Below are 15290 nucleotides of genomic sequence, written 5' to 3'. Positions count from 1 at the left end.
GAAGTCAGGAAGATCTCAGTTCAACTCCAGTCTCAGACATCAACTGTGTGATCCTAGGCAAGTCACTTAACTTTTGTTTCCCTTAATCCACTGGGGAAGGCCATAACAAACTACTCTGATATCTTTGCCAAAAACAAACAAACAAACAAAAAAACACACATAAAGAGTATGGGTTATGGGCTCAGCAAGAGTTGGACATGACTATACAACGACAACAACAATGGCCTTAAAGGGCTAGAGTAAGGATGAGAGCAAGAAAAAAGGAAGAATATAATTTGGTAAAAATCCCACCAGGATGAAATCAAACCTTACTTGCCTCTTACCTCTGAATGATTAAATAATTAACAAACATGTTTTAAGCCTTTACTATGTGTGAGATCCTATATTTGGCACCTGGGATATAAAGAGAAATAAAGTACAACAGTTCCTTACCTTAAGAAACTTACAGTTTAGCCAAAGGAGACACATCCATTTATGGGCATATGTAAAATAGACATGAAGTAATGGAGGTGGTGGAGGAAGGGGGTGATAGTAGCTGTGGGGATTTGATGGAGAAAGGTTTTATATACAAAGTGACACGAGCTGAGCTTCAAAAATAACTAGGGATTCTAAGAGGTCTTAGAGGTGAAAAGGCATAAAAATGAAAAGGTTCAGAGATGGGAAGGGGAGTGTTATGTATCAGAATGGTAAGAAAACCAAAATGGCTAGACTGGAGTATACATGATGGGGAGCAATATCTACTAAGACTGGAAAAGTAATTAATTGATTAATCAGTTAATTAATTAAAGCCAAAAATTGAATAGGGCCCTTTAAGAATATTGTTAATAGCTATATGGAAGATGCATTGGAGTGAAAGAAAGTAGCAGGGAGAACTGCTAGTTGTGAGGGTATTGCAAAGTCCAGGTGAAAGGTGATGAAGGTTCAAAATGGGGTAGTAGCCATGTGAGTAGAAAGAAAGAGATGGATATAAGAGATGGACAAGATTTGGCAACTGATCAAGACCTCAGTTGGCCTGTCATCTATCCCTTCTGCCTCCTTACTGCCACACCTCACAAACAAGGAAGTCTTTCTGTTTGTAAAAATCCAGGGTTTCAAAACTACTTTTGTTACCTTACATTAATGGGATATTCTTGTTAAAGACCACTGTCAGAACTAACCATCTCCAGGTAATCATGGTTTTGTTCTTTGTCTCATTTTCTTTAGTCCATTAATAAAGAGCCAAGTTGGAAATATACAATCTGGGTCAAATACCATGATATTCTTTCCTTGTATAGATTCAGTCACACTCTATCAATGTCTCCAATAGTTCTCGTGTCTCCAGTCTCCCCTGAGTTCACTCCATCTTCCCTAAGTGCATTGTGTGCTTCCTGACATTTCAGTAATTTATCAACTGGCATTAATTTACCATGATACAGGGATATGGAGTCAAGAACCTTGGCTTTCCCATTTGGCAGAAGTCTCTTACTGGCACTCATGTCTGACTTCTTGTCACACCTTAAAAATGTAGGAGATGCTTACCTATGAGAATTCTAAGTCCCCTAGTTTAAAACATTTCTATTTATGTAGCTTAGAGACCCAAAGAGTGATTGGACTTTCAGAACCACTGACCCCACAATAAGAGTGACAGGGCAGTTGAGAACAGAGATTAAATGAGGTTATTGAACATGAAGAAAGAACAGAAAAATAAAATACAAATTATGAATGTTATGAATTTAATTTAGGCTGGGGGTTTTCTATTGGTTATGGCTAGGGACCTATTTTTCCCCTACAGAAGCAAGGGAAAGGAAAGATAGTTAAATCAGCACTTAGCCAGTTTGCTGATATTCAGTATTTTGAGAATGGATTTACCTGGGTTTTATGACTTTTACACATCAGAAAGTGAATTTGTAGCTTGGAGGATTTTTGCCAGTCTTTGAGCACCCAATTAAGAACCTAAAATAAAGTACTAAGGAATGTGGAGTTTGGTCTGAATTCCTATCTTAATTCTAAAAAGACCTTTCACAGACATTATAGTTAGGCTGATCTACCTTGCTGGCTCAAGTTCCACAGCACTACCCAATGAGCACAGGAAAACACAGAATTGGCTAAAGTACACCACAGTCATTCTTGGAGGTTTTGGAAACCAGAGGCCCTCAGCACAGTATTTTTTGGAACAATCTCCAAACCCACAGCCTTTCATTTGTCTCAGTCAATTTATTGAAATGCTCCACTCCCCAAACCTCTGTCTCCTATTAAATTCAAATGTCACTTAAGGTGTACTGATTAGCAAACATAGCAGAAGAGCATGGTGTATCATGAACATTTTTGAAATATTGCACAAAGCATAAATAGTCTATGTGCTGCCCCTAAACATTGAAACCGTATTACTGTGAACTGGGTGAATCTGAGGAGGGGTCTGAGCGTGTCCTTCCCTTCTTATATCTATTCCTTCACAAAATAAAATGAAATCATTATATACACACATACATACATGTGTGTATATATTCACATGCATACACATACATATATACACACATGTATATATGTCTGTGTTATATGTGTATACACACATGCATATGTACACATACACAGAGCATCAGACATAAAGTTACAGAACTTATATCTAGGAAGGGGATCTTCATAGGTCTGAGACATTAGGAAGCTTTTTTTTTTCCCTGTAAGACAGAGAATATAGTTTTTTTTTAAAAGTGTCCCAAGAAAATATTATATATACTTCCAAAATCATTTTAGGTAAAATGGTGGGAATTTATCTCTCTGGAATAGTTTAGACACCATTCTGTCTAAAGATAGTGGGATCGATAAGATGATACATCATGGCATTTACCAGAACTTTGCTTATGAATCATCCCACTCAATGATTTTCCCATTTCTCTGTTCTATTTCTTAAGAACATGTAGATTAATTTCTGAATAATATCTATCTCCTTGTTCGTCCACCCCTTACAGCTTTACAGTTTTTACCCTTTATGAAAACAATCATGGCCAGGATTGCTATGACTATTAAATGGATATTTTTGATAATCATGATTCTCATAGAATGAATAACATCATAGATCTACACCTGGAAGGGACTTCTTTAACCATCAAATCCAAACTTCTGATTTTATATCAGAGGGACTTGAAGCCATTGGAGGTTAAGTGATTGATCCAAGGTCACATAGAATCATAGAACTGGCATTGAACGAGACCTTAGATGTCATTTAACCCATTTACAGAGGAGGGAACTGAGGTCCAGATAGGACAAGGGGAGGTATCAGAGGTGAGATTTGAACCCCAACCTTCTAGTTCCAGAGCCAATACTCTTGATTCTGGGACTGCATTTTATTTACAAACCTTTGGATATTTCTTCAAGATTTCAAATATTTGTGATTTGATACCTATGGTTATTGCTGAATCACATAGCTTCTGTGATTTAGCAAAGAGGTCACAAGGCCTACTGTAGCTGAAAATTTCATTGGCCTTCAGTTAACTTGGTTATAAAACCCTGAATTTAACTATACTGCTTCAGGATAATAGCACACAATGATAGCCCCATACCCAGGCCTTTCCATGTGGGAGGACCTGCCAGATCTTGTGCTCCACTCTCAAGAACCCAGGGTCCCTATGATGAGACATAGGAGGAGGACTTTTGAGGTGGTTTAGAATTAACTTAGCTGAAAATCAGGAAGTTATGTCAGGATTTTGAACCAAGTCCTTAATTAAGGCTCAATGGAAGGAGTACAGGGCCTGAAGTTAGGAAGACCTAAATTCAAACTTGGCTTCAGATACTTACTAGCTGTGTGACCTTGGGGAAGTAAGTCACTTAAAACTGCCTCACTTTCTTCATCTGTAAAATAGTGGAAAATAATAGCATCTACCTCTCAGACTTGTTGCAATGACAAAAAATATAATATTCATTAAATGCTTAGCATACTACCTGGCATAAAGTAGGCACAATTTAAGTTTTAGCTATTTTAATTATGATGATCTACTTTGATTTTGCATTCAAACCAGGAGACAGATTATTAGTTCATTTTGTACAATGTACAAAGTTAATTCTGAACACATCTAGTTTTTAATACCCCATATTTTAGTTAGAAATAAAATAAAATAATCAAGGAAAAGGTGATAGTGACTCTTTTGGGGAGAAAGAGTGAATCAGGGACTATGATCTAATCAGTCATTCAGAAAATTGCCTCAGTTCCCTATTTCAATTGTGCTTGTTCACATTCACCTGGTATTGAACAATTGAAAGACCAAAGTATATTTTAAGGGGCCCCAAACTGCACCCAATTCTTTTAAAGTTGGGCTGATTTGGAGCATGCATAAATATGGTAGAACACAACCATTCCTGTTGTCTCTTAATGATCCATGCAGATCACGGATTTATTAACTTGGCTATAGCACATCCACGTGGATGGGCTGTGGTAAAACCAACCGGACTGGTTCTGCCTTGACTGGACTTGGTAGCTGTAAATCTATAAATGAGGCCTTAAATTCCCGTTGCTCCATATGTCTAAAGCTAATTATCCCATGACTAAAGCATATGTAAAATTTTAAATGTATTTCTTAATATCCATTTTCATTGATGTGAATCATTTTCCTAATGTTCCTATTCCACCATTAACAAGCATTTTCTTTCACAGAAAACAATCTCTGTGTGTTGTTAAATGGAAAGGAAGAAAGGAAAGAAGGTAGAAAGTTAGGAAGGAAGGAAAAGAGAAATAAAGAAGGAACAATGAAAAGAATGAAAGAAAGAAAAAAGATAAACTACTAAAAAAGTAAAGGAAACCACATAGACTCACGTTTGGACAATTTTAATAAATTCCCATTTCCCTCCTTGTTTGCAGAGCATGGTCAGCTTGAAGAATGCTCTGACAGTGCAGAGAATTGACTATTTCCTTAGAAGCATTTTTATTTTACCAGTTTAAAATTTTGAGGATCGGGTAAGGTGTATGTGTGTGTGTATGTATGTGTGTGTGTGTGTGTGTGTGTGTGTGTGTGTGTGTGTGTGTGTGAAGATGGGGTCGTGGCAAGGTAGCTTAGCTCATTTTCCATCAAGGAGATACAGAAATAGTATAGAAAAGTAAATGTACCTCACTTTTATTATTCTAATTGTATTCACTGTTAACTCCTTCTTGGTGATTGCTTATTTATAAGGCTGGATTAGCAAGCTTTAATTTTCTCATATTTTGAAAGGAGTGACAGAAAATTCAGTTAAGTTTGGGTAGGGCACATTTTCATACATTTTAACCTAATGAGGTTTTTTTTTTATTTGTAACATCTTTGCCCTAAAAGTGATACTTTAAAGTTACCTTTCACAAATAAGGGGGAATTGTGCTTTTATTGTTTTGTTCTTAATATTAATGTATACTTCCCTTTCCTTTTTTGGTTATTCATCACAAAGTCCTTACAGGAATCATTTTGCCCTCCTGTTTACAGGAAAGGCAAAGAATATGAAGCTTCTTTCCCTCAGTCATTGTTATCACTGGAACCAGATGATATGGGTTCCTTACTCAGTCCACTGAACCACATTCTTCTCATCTTCCTCTGACTCTATCCCTCTTCAACCCTCATCTCTATGCCAAGGATCAAGATGGGAGGAATTCATGGGCAAAACCTTGAAGACTAATCAACAACTTTATAAACATCTTCTGATTCTTTAATAATGATGTTTAAGGGGAAAAATCTTTCCAATAAACACCCATTTCAATAATTCTTCCTCACTAATCAATCATGCCTTCAAGGATGCTTTGAAAGTATTTGCTCCTCTTTGCCAGTTAAGAACAATCCATCCTAGAAAACCAAATGATCATCATTCAGCAAATCTTTGTACAAACAAAATGGAAAAGCTTCATTCAATAGAATAAAGGCATTTTAGATAGAAGATTAAGGAAGATCTGGATTCAAATTTTATATCTTATACATAATAGTTGTGTGGCAACTGATGTCACTATATCTTTCAAGCGCCACCAGGTGAATCTTAAGGATTAGTTCAAAGAAATCAGTTGTCCAGACTAAAGCCTGATAACTGCTCCCCTCCCACCCTCCACAACCAAAATACTTTTGTAGGCTAAACAAAGAAGGAAAAATGAACCCAGAAATGAAGCAATGAAATAACATAGACTATAGTTTAACTGCGATGGAGATAGCAAAAAGAAATAGCAGTGGTGAAAATGCTCTAAACTATATAATTTAGAAAGAGCTGCCCATTCTTTTGACCAAAGTGAATATGTTTTCCCATGGCTTGTGAACCAGCTATTCTCCCTTCTCTCATCTTCTAAAAAGGCCATTTAAAGAACATCATCAATTACAGGTAGTGCTACTGTAAATAAGAAAATCTTATCCACAGCTTCAGGCTGGGGAGGGTATGGAAGCAGAAAGATCCCGGAGGAATGTGAGAGTTGTTGAATAGTTACTGGTGTAGTTTACACTTTGATGTACTTAGAAACTTAATGCTGGTTTCTTGAATTGAGCTGCCACTAAGATATGTTTTTTAAACAGAAAGGCAATCATTGCCATCTAGTGGCTTGCTCAGTTACTGCATGTGCCTCTAACATTTTATTCACCAGCTAGAGATTGACAAAAGTTTTCCATGCCTAGTAATATGATTCTGTTGTTTTATAGATTCTGACACTTACGTGGAAAATTACAAATAGATAATTGGCAAAAAGTAAAAGTAAATACATACATGAACAAAAGTCTTTTTTCTTTTTTGTTCAACTTTGGTTGTGTATGTGAGATATCAAAAATTAAAAGATTAGGAAACAATCATTGATGTCCTCAAATTAATATTTAAATTCTCCTGGGCCTTTTGAAAATTCATTTTAGTCACTCAACTAAATTAAGAAAGCAAGAAACCTATTTTCTTTTCTTAAAAAATCATAACATTTCTACTCAAAGCAAATTGGATGCTGCTCTGTCTTCTGGCTTTCTGTCACCACTCATAGTAAATATTGGTATGATTGAAACAGAGAGCCATTTCCCCCAAGTCATCTAAATGATAGGCTGAGATGAACTGTCTCCTATCCATAGTAAAGAATTATAATGGCTATCCTTTATTCCCAGCGTCATTCTGCAACTTCTGACTCCAGTGGCCATTCCATGTAGATGAGAAACACAGATCTCTTACTTACTATGTAAATTTGAATGGAGCTTTCACCTAATCCCCTTAGCTTTGAACTTTTTGGCAGTTTAAGCCATGTGTTTTGGCACTCCTTATAGAAGGTTACAACATATACTTTATATTTATCCATGAGACCTAAAGAACCTCCCCATAGCCCTTCCAATAGTTCAAGTTTAATGAGCTAGATTATCTTGATTTCATGTAGTTATTGAGGCATGTGTCTCCTGAACTTCCATAGCAGCTGCCCTGCAAAAACTGGGTATATGGTGAGTCTATTAAATATGGGCATTATACTCGATTACCTTTGGCTTGTTTGTGTTACAGTCTCCATGGCCCCCATGCAGGCATTGATTTTCAGTGACTTGTTGCTGTTTTTCCCCCTACATAGTAGAAGGCTATAAAAGAGAAAGGAAATCTTTCAAAGAAGGTTGTGCCCTGCATTTCTCTTCTGTGTGCATAGTTTTTTTTGCCTGAGAGAAGAGAATGCCTTTATTGTATGGAGCCTATTAAAATTATTGAACATGAATATGCATTTATGATGCACTAAAAGTGAACTGCAAAGTTGAAATTGAAAATTGCCTTAATCAAAGATTTCTGTCCCTAGTGCCCCTGCTAACAAGGCCATAGGAGGTCCATTGACAAGTAAATATCTTTTGATTTGACCTTGGTCTCAATGATGTCAAGTGTTTTCAGCACACTCAAGACTGCCAACATCTTTCAGAAAGTTAAAACATTTTAGAAAAGGTAAACGGAAAGTCATACATGTTTATGCCCTTCCCCCACCCCATTCCAACAGGCTCCTCTACTTCTGTTTTATTGAAAGGAGGCTTCAGCAAATAAACATTGAAATCTTAACTCCATTTGTATACTTAATAAAATGAAATCCAACATGGGAATTCATCCTGCCAACAACTCAAATAGTTATTGTGGGAACAGGGGCTGGGGTAGAGGGGGATTTAAAGGAATATTGAGGATTTACCAGTTGTCTATTGTGCATTAACATTGAACATGTTTAGGACAAAAAGAAAATGCTTATTTTCAGACAATATTGAAGGCACTGGACATAGAAAAAAATCACCTGTACCTATCAAATATTTCTAAGGATATTGAAGTTTTTTTCTCTCTTTTGGACATTTGTTGTTCACTGCTATTCCCAGATACTGCTTGCTTACCAAGAGCTACGTTTAAGTGACTACATATTCTTTATCAGTAAGTCTTTTGCTGCCTGATCCTCAAGTTATGATTAGTCATAGTCTGATTGGCATATTTGGGAATATGTTTATGTATTATAGTATTATATTTTTACCCAATTGTAACTTGCCTCCTTTGGAACATATTACTTCATTAAGAAAAACTTTGACAAAAGTATTTCAGACAGGATCAATAAAAAACTAAAGTACCATCTTAGATCAATTTACAACATTAGGATGAACGCTTCTGGTTTAGAAAGAAAAACAAATCATTCAATTAGTGAAGATTCATTAAGGGTCTACTATGTGCAAAGTACTAACCTTGATGCTTGGGATATGAAAAGAAAATGTCAGTTTCTTCCTGAAGCTTACATCCTAAAGAGGGAGACAATGTACATATCTATGTAATAACCAAGAGTAGTTTTCATCCCCAGTTGTTGAGGAAATGTCATCAAGGGGCTGAGGACTGCTGACAGAAATTATGATTACAAACTGATTTTAATTTGATTTGGTAAGATAGGTTATTTCAATACTTCTCTCCTTGTGATTTGGCAGTCTTGTTGTTTCTAAGAAAACAAAACCAGGGTTGTGTATTTTGAGGGTGGGAGAGAAGTGTCTCAATTGATTTCAATTCAGGTATTAGAAAAGTATGCCATAGTCAAACTGGATCTAAAATACTTTGTTTCAGAACATAGAAAGGTTGGTGACTACAGGTGTTGAACACTGCATATACAGTCAGCTGTAGTTGCTAGCACTTTTGTTTAAGCATTTTTCTTTTTAGTAAATTGTGCTTGTTTTATAATTTGTTTCCCTGTTAACTGGTACAATCATCATCATCATCATCATCATCTTCTTCTTCTTCTTTTGGGTGTAAGGCAATTGGGGTTAAGTGACTTGCCTAGGGAGCTAGTAAGTGTCAAGTGTCTGAGGCTGAATTTGAACTCATGTCCTCCTGACTCCAGGGCTGGTGCTCTATCCACTGTGCCACCTAGCTGCCCCTAAGCACTTTTATTATTTGTAGGTGAGGATTCTAGTAGGCAAAAGTAAATTAGGAAAATTGGTATTTTTTTTTAAAAAGGTATCAGTAAATTATTTCTTTTTCTGAAAAATATTGGCGGCTAAACATTTTGAGAAGGATATTCTTAAGGCAATCACTTTGTGCTTCCTTGGAATGACAAAATTAAAGAACTATATTCCCAGATACTCCCCAAAGGAGAAACAAATATACAGATGGCATCCTTTGCAGGTATATGTCTCTGACTGACATCAATGGAAATTGTACATTCAGAAGAGTTCTTCAATTCAACCCTCTGTGGCATGAATAACTTGAAGAGACAGCACAACATTTTCTAAAGTAGAAAAAGGAGTTCCAAAGGAGAAGTTGACACATTTTACAGAGAAAAACACCTTCTTAGTACACTTGCTTAGAAATGACACAAGAAAAATTATCTGTGCCCCAAAGGGGGATTGCTAAAGTGTCAAAATGTCACTTCAATGACTCCATTGATTGTCTTTTTTTTTCTCTCAAAATGGCCCATGTTTAAAGATGTATATGAATGATTAAAGTTAATGTTGTTTTTACCTGATTTCAAATATCACTATCTGATTTAGTCATTGGGACTTAAGTAGAGTAATTAAGGAAAAATTAACTTTGAGAACTTCAAAGGGCAGATCATCCAAAGAAAGATGAAAATAAATCACCCCACAAGATTGCCTAATAAGAGCTGGTTTCACTGAATGTCATATGGTATAGAATGAAGGCTTTCTAAAATGTTTTCCCCAAAGCAGACTGGACTCTAATCTTCTTGAGTACAAGGATCAGAGCTAAGGTAAACTTTATATCTCCACCAGAAACCAGTACTCTGCATATAGGGATACTTAATAAATGTTGATTGAATTAAAGATATGTTTTATAATGCCAAAACAATTCTTCCTGTAATATTGTAATATGTTTATGAATTTTGGGGGGGGGGCAATAAGGGTCAAGTGACTTTCCCAGGGACACACAGCTAGTGACAAGTGTATGAAGCTGAATTTGAACTCAGGTCCCTCTGAATCCAGGGCCAGTGCTTTATCCATTGGGCCACCTAGCTGTCTCTGTTTATGAATTTCAATGTATTTAAGTTATAGCATTTTTATGGAAAGAATATTCACAATTCCTGTGTATTGAGTACCAAGATATTTGAAGGTCAAAACTCATACCACACACACACTGCATGATTGCAAATCAATTTCTGTTCTTACCAATGTAGACATGACCTAGCCATTAAATTTCCAAATTAATAAAGATTTTTATTATTTACTTTTTCATAAATAAAGTGTTATGGCAAATTGAAAAAATGAGAAAAGGCATTATTTTTGGAATCTGAGGTCTAAATATATTCAGTGTCCAGTGAAGTACAATGCCTCTCTCCTCCCTCTAATCAACAATCATTTATTTAGAGACAAGATGGTAAAGATAAAGACACACCTAAGCACTTCCATGTTCAAATAATACCCGAAGATATATTCTGAGAGAAAAAACCAACAAAAGAATGGGGGGGGTAACATAATTTTCATTTACCAAAACAAATTAGAAGTAGGGAAGGGATAGTGTCTCACAGTGTGGTATAGGCCACACCCCAGCTAGTCAGGAGCAGACTTTGGGGTGAATCAATGGGCATGAAAAGGGGATCAGACAACTGCTCAGAAGGAAATGACAGGGACCGTTTGGTAGCACTGGGAATAGGATTCTGGTGCACTGAACTATGCAAGATGAAGAGCACCAGCAGTAGCAGGGAAGTTGGTCACAGTTACAGGGCAGAAGAGACTGCTTGTGTTCACTCACAAATCAAAGTAAAGACCAAGAGGGCAGTGACCACACCTCTCCTTAGATTATAACACCTTGGAAGCACTGAAAACTTACAAACACCCAGGACTAGCTCTGAAAACACCAGCAAATAAACAAACAAACAAAACAAACCCTGAAGCTCAGGACAGTGATCCCTTCTACCTGGGGAGCAAATACCAACTTTAGCATACAGTTAAAAGTCAAGAAATAGGCTTGAAAATGAACAAAACACAACAAAAATAACCTAACCAAAGAAAGTTATTATGGTTTCAGGGAAGATCAAAACACAAACTCTGAAGAAGACAACAAATTCATAACATCTATATCCAAAGCCTCAAAGGAAAATGTCTTCTCAGGCTTAAAAAGAATTCCTGAAAAAGCTTTGAAACATATTACAAATGAGATAAATAAAGGGAAAAAATGGAAGAGAAATTAAATGATACAAGAAAATCATGAAAAAAAGGAGTCAACAGCTTGGTTAAAGAAAGTACCAAACATCATAAAAAAAATAATACCTTAAAAAAAAAAAACAGGACAAAGGGTAAAAAAAAGACATAAAAAATCCACTGAAGAATAGAACTTCTTTAAAAAGCAAAATTTGTCACAAGTGAAAAGATGTACAAAAATTCACTAAGGAAAAAAAATCTCCTTAAAAAGTAGATTTGGACAAATAAAATGGAGGTACATAAGCACACTGAAGAAAATAATTTCTTAATTCGAATTGGGCAAGTGGAAGCTATAAACTTCATGATAAAGAAAAAAACACAAAATAAAACAGTCAAAAGAATGACAATAAGAACAAGAAAATGTGAAATAGTTCATGAAAAAAAAAACAATTGACCTGGAGTATAGATCAAGGAGAGCTAATTTAAGTATTATTACACCACCTAAAAGCCATGATAAAAAATGCCTATGAATCATTGTTAAGAAAATTATGAAGAAAAACTGCCCTGATATCCTAAAATCAGAAGTTAAATTAGAAATTGAAAGTATCCACTAATCTTCTTAAAATGAAAACTCCCAGGAATATTATAGCCAATGTCCAAAGATCTCAAGTCCAGGAGAAAATATTGAAAGCAGTCAGAAAAATAGTATTCAATATCTTAGAACTACAATCAGGATCACACAAAGTTAAGTAGCTTGTACATTAAAGGATCAGTAGGCTTGGGATATGATATTCTGGAGAGCAAAGGAGCTAGAATTACAACCAAGAATCACCTACCCAACAAAACTGACTATTATCCTTTGGGGGGAAAAAATGGTCATTTAATGAAATAGAGGACCATTAAGCATTTCTGATTAAAAGACCAGAGTTGAATAGGTTATTTGATTTTCAAATACAAGGCCAAAGTCAAATATAAAAAGGTAAACATGAGAAAGAAATTGGAAAGAATTCAGTAAGGTTAAATTATTTACATTCCTACATGGGAAGAGGATACTTGTAGTAACACCTAAAACTTTCTTATTAGTAGTACAGTTAGACAGAGTACACATAGACAGAGGGCATGGATGTGAGTTGCCTATCTTGGGATAATAACTAAAATAGGAAAATTAAGTGGTCAAAAGGAAGAATGCACTGGGAGGAAAAAGGAAGAGGTAGAAGAGAATTAATTATCTTATATAAAAGAAGCACAAAAGAGCTTTTGCAATGAAGGGGGAAATGGAGGAGAAGAGGGTAGAAAACAATGCTTGAACTTCACTCATTGGAATTGGCTCAAAGAGAAAATGGCATTCATACATGGTTGGGTATAGAAATGTATATTATCCTACAGTGAAAAAGGATGGGAAGGACATAAGAGAAAGGGGGGGGGCGCTGATAGAAGGGTGGTGGATTAGGGGTGGTGTTAGTCACAAGGAAACACTCGAGGATGGACAGTGTGAAAGGATCAAGGATAAACAGCAGGGAAACAGGATGGAGGGAAAAGCAGTTAGTAATCATTACTGAAAAATATTATATTTTTCTCCAATAAAGGCCTCATTTCTCAAATATATAGAGAACTGAGTCAAATTTATACAAATTTTAAGTCATTACCCAATTGATAAATTGTTAAAGGATATGAACAGTTTTCAGATGAAGAAATTAAAGCTATATGTAGTCTTATGAAAAAATGCTCTAAACCAATATTGATTAGAGAAATGTAAATTAAAACAACTTTGAGGTACCATCTCATATTTATCAGGTTGGCTAATGTGATGGAAAAGCAAAATAATAAATGTTGGAAGGGATGTGGGAAAATTGAGACACTAAAACACTATTGGTGGAATTGAAAGCTGTTCTAACTATTCTGGAGAGCAATTTGGAACTATGCACAAAGGGCTATAAAACTGTACACACTCTTTGACCAAGCAATACCCCTAGTAGGTCTGAATCTCAGAGAGATCAAAAAAAATAAATTACCTACATGTACACAAATATTTGTAGCATTTCTTTTGTTTTGGGTAAGGAATTGGACACTGAGGTGATGTCAGTCATTAGTATTCTACTAATATTCTATAAGAAATGATGATCAGGTGCTTTAAAAAAAAAACAACAACATTGTGGGGCAGCTAGGTGGTGCAGTGGATAAAGCACTGGCCCTGGATTCAGGAATACCTGAGTTCAAATCCAGCCTCAGACACTTGATACATACTAGCCGTGTGACCCTGGGCAAGTCACTTATCCCCCATTGCCCTGCAAAAAAAAAAAAAAAAAGAAAGATTAAAAAAAAGTTGAAAGACTTACATAACTGATAAAAAATAAAGTGAGAAGAACCAGATGAATAGTATATAAAGTGAAAGTGATGCTGTGTGATGATCAGCTGTGAATGACTTGGCTATTTTAGCAATACAGTGATCCAGGACAATTCTAAAGGACTTGCAATGGTGAATGTACTCCACCTCAAGAGAAGGAACTGATGGAGTCTGAGTGTAGATCAAATCATACTTTTAAACTTTTTTTGTACTTTTTCACAACATGATTAATTGGTTATGTGTTTTGTATGACTGCATAGATATAGCCTCAAATTGAATGCCTTCTCAATGAGTGGGCAGGGTGGGAGGAAGGGAGTAAGTTTGGAATTCAGAATTTTGGAGGATGAATGTTGTAAATTGTTTTACATGTAATTGGAAAGAAAATATTTCATTATGTTGTCATTTTAAATATCTTACTATTTCTCCTCACCCAACTGATGCATATTTCATCTTCTTTATACCTTTAGAGATGATCACATGTCTTTTTATCAATTTAGGGAACCCAATCTGATGATGTTGACTAGCTACATCTAAGATATGATAAGTACAATTTTGGAAAAGGAGAGAGAACTTAGAAAAGTGAAATGACTTGCCAAGACCAACTAAATAATGAGGGCCAAGACTTTAATGTAGATCTGCTGCCACTTAAGTTATTTCTAATTACACTGCATTACATTCCCTTCTTAGTATTAGAAAGTACATAGTGAAGTGGATAGATTGCTGGGTCTGGTGTCAGGAAGACCTGAGTTCAAATCAGGTATCAGACACATACTAGTTGTGTGATGCTTGTCAAGTCACTTAAGCCTATTTCCCTCAGTTTCCTCATTTGTAAATTGAGTTGAAGAAGGAAATTGAAAACCATTTCAATATCTTAGGCAAGAAAACCCCAAACGGATTTACAAAAAGTCAGACACAACTGAAATGACTGAACAACAGCAAGAACAACATGATCATGTAGGTAATATGTGTCAGAAGGAAGATTTGAATCCAAATTTTCCTGACTCCATGGCTGGTAATCTTCTCCATGCTGCCACAGTTCTTCAGTTCTTGCGTATGTAGTGACAGCCTAATTCATTGTTCATTTGCCAACAGCTCAAAGATTTCTCATGATAGGTAATGTGCTACTTTCTTAGGGTGCATATTTTGTTTTCACATAGCTGAATTATTGGGAAGGCTTTGGTTACATCAAACTAACATTTACCCTTTTCAGCTTTGATTCATTGCTCTTATTTCTTTCCTCGGTTCATTTAAATGCTTGAAAATACCTATCATGTCTTTTTATGTCTTCTCTCTCCAGACTTATTATCTCCATTTCCTTCTACTGAGCCTCATATGATATGAACTCCTTGGCCTGGTTGCTCTCCTTTAGTTACTCTTCATGTTATCAACACATTTACAAGAAGGTACCACCCACGACTGAACTCTCTTCTCTTCCA

Source organism: Dromiciops gliroides, chromosome 5, assembly GCF_019393635.1.
Source record: "Dromiciops gliroides isolate mDroGli1 chromosome 5, mDroGli1.pri, whole genome shotgun sequence".
NCBI classification, from domain to species: Eukaryota; Metazoa; Chordata; class Mammalia; order Microbiotheria; family Microbiotheriidae; genus Dromiciops; species Dromiciops gliroides.
The sequence above is the reverse complement of the archived record's forward strand: the minus strand, read 5'-3'. Positions refer to the sequence as shown.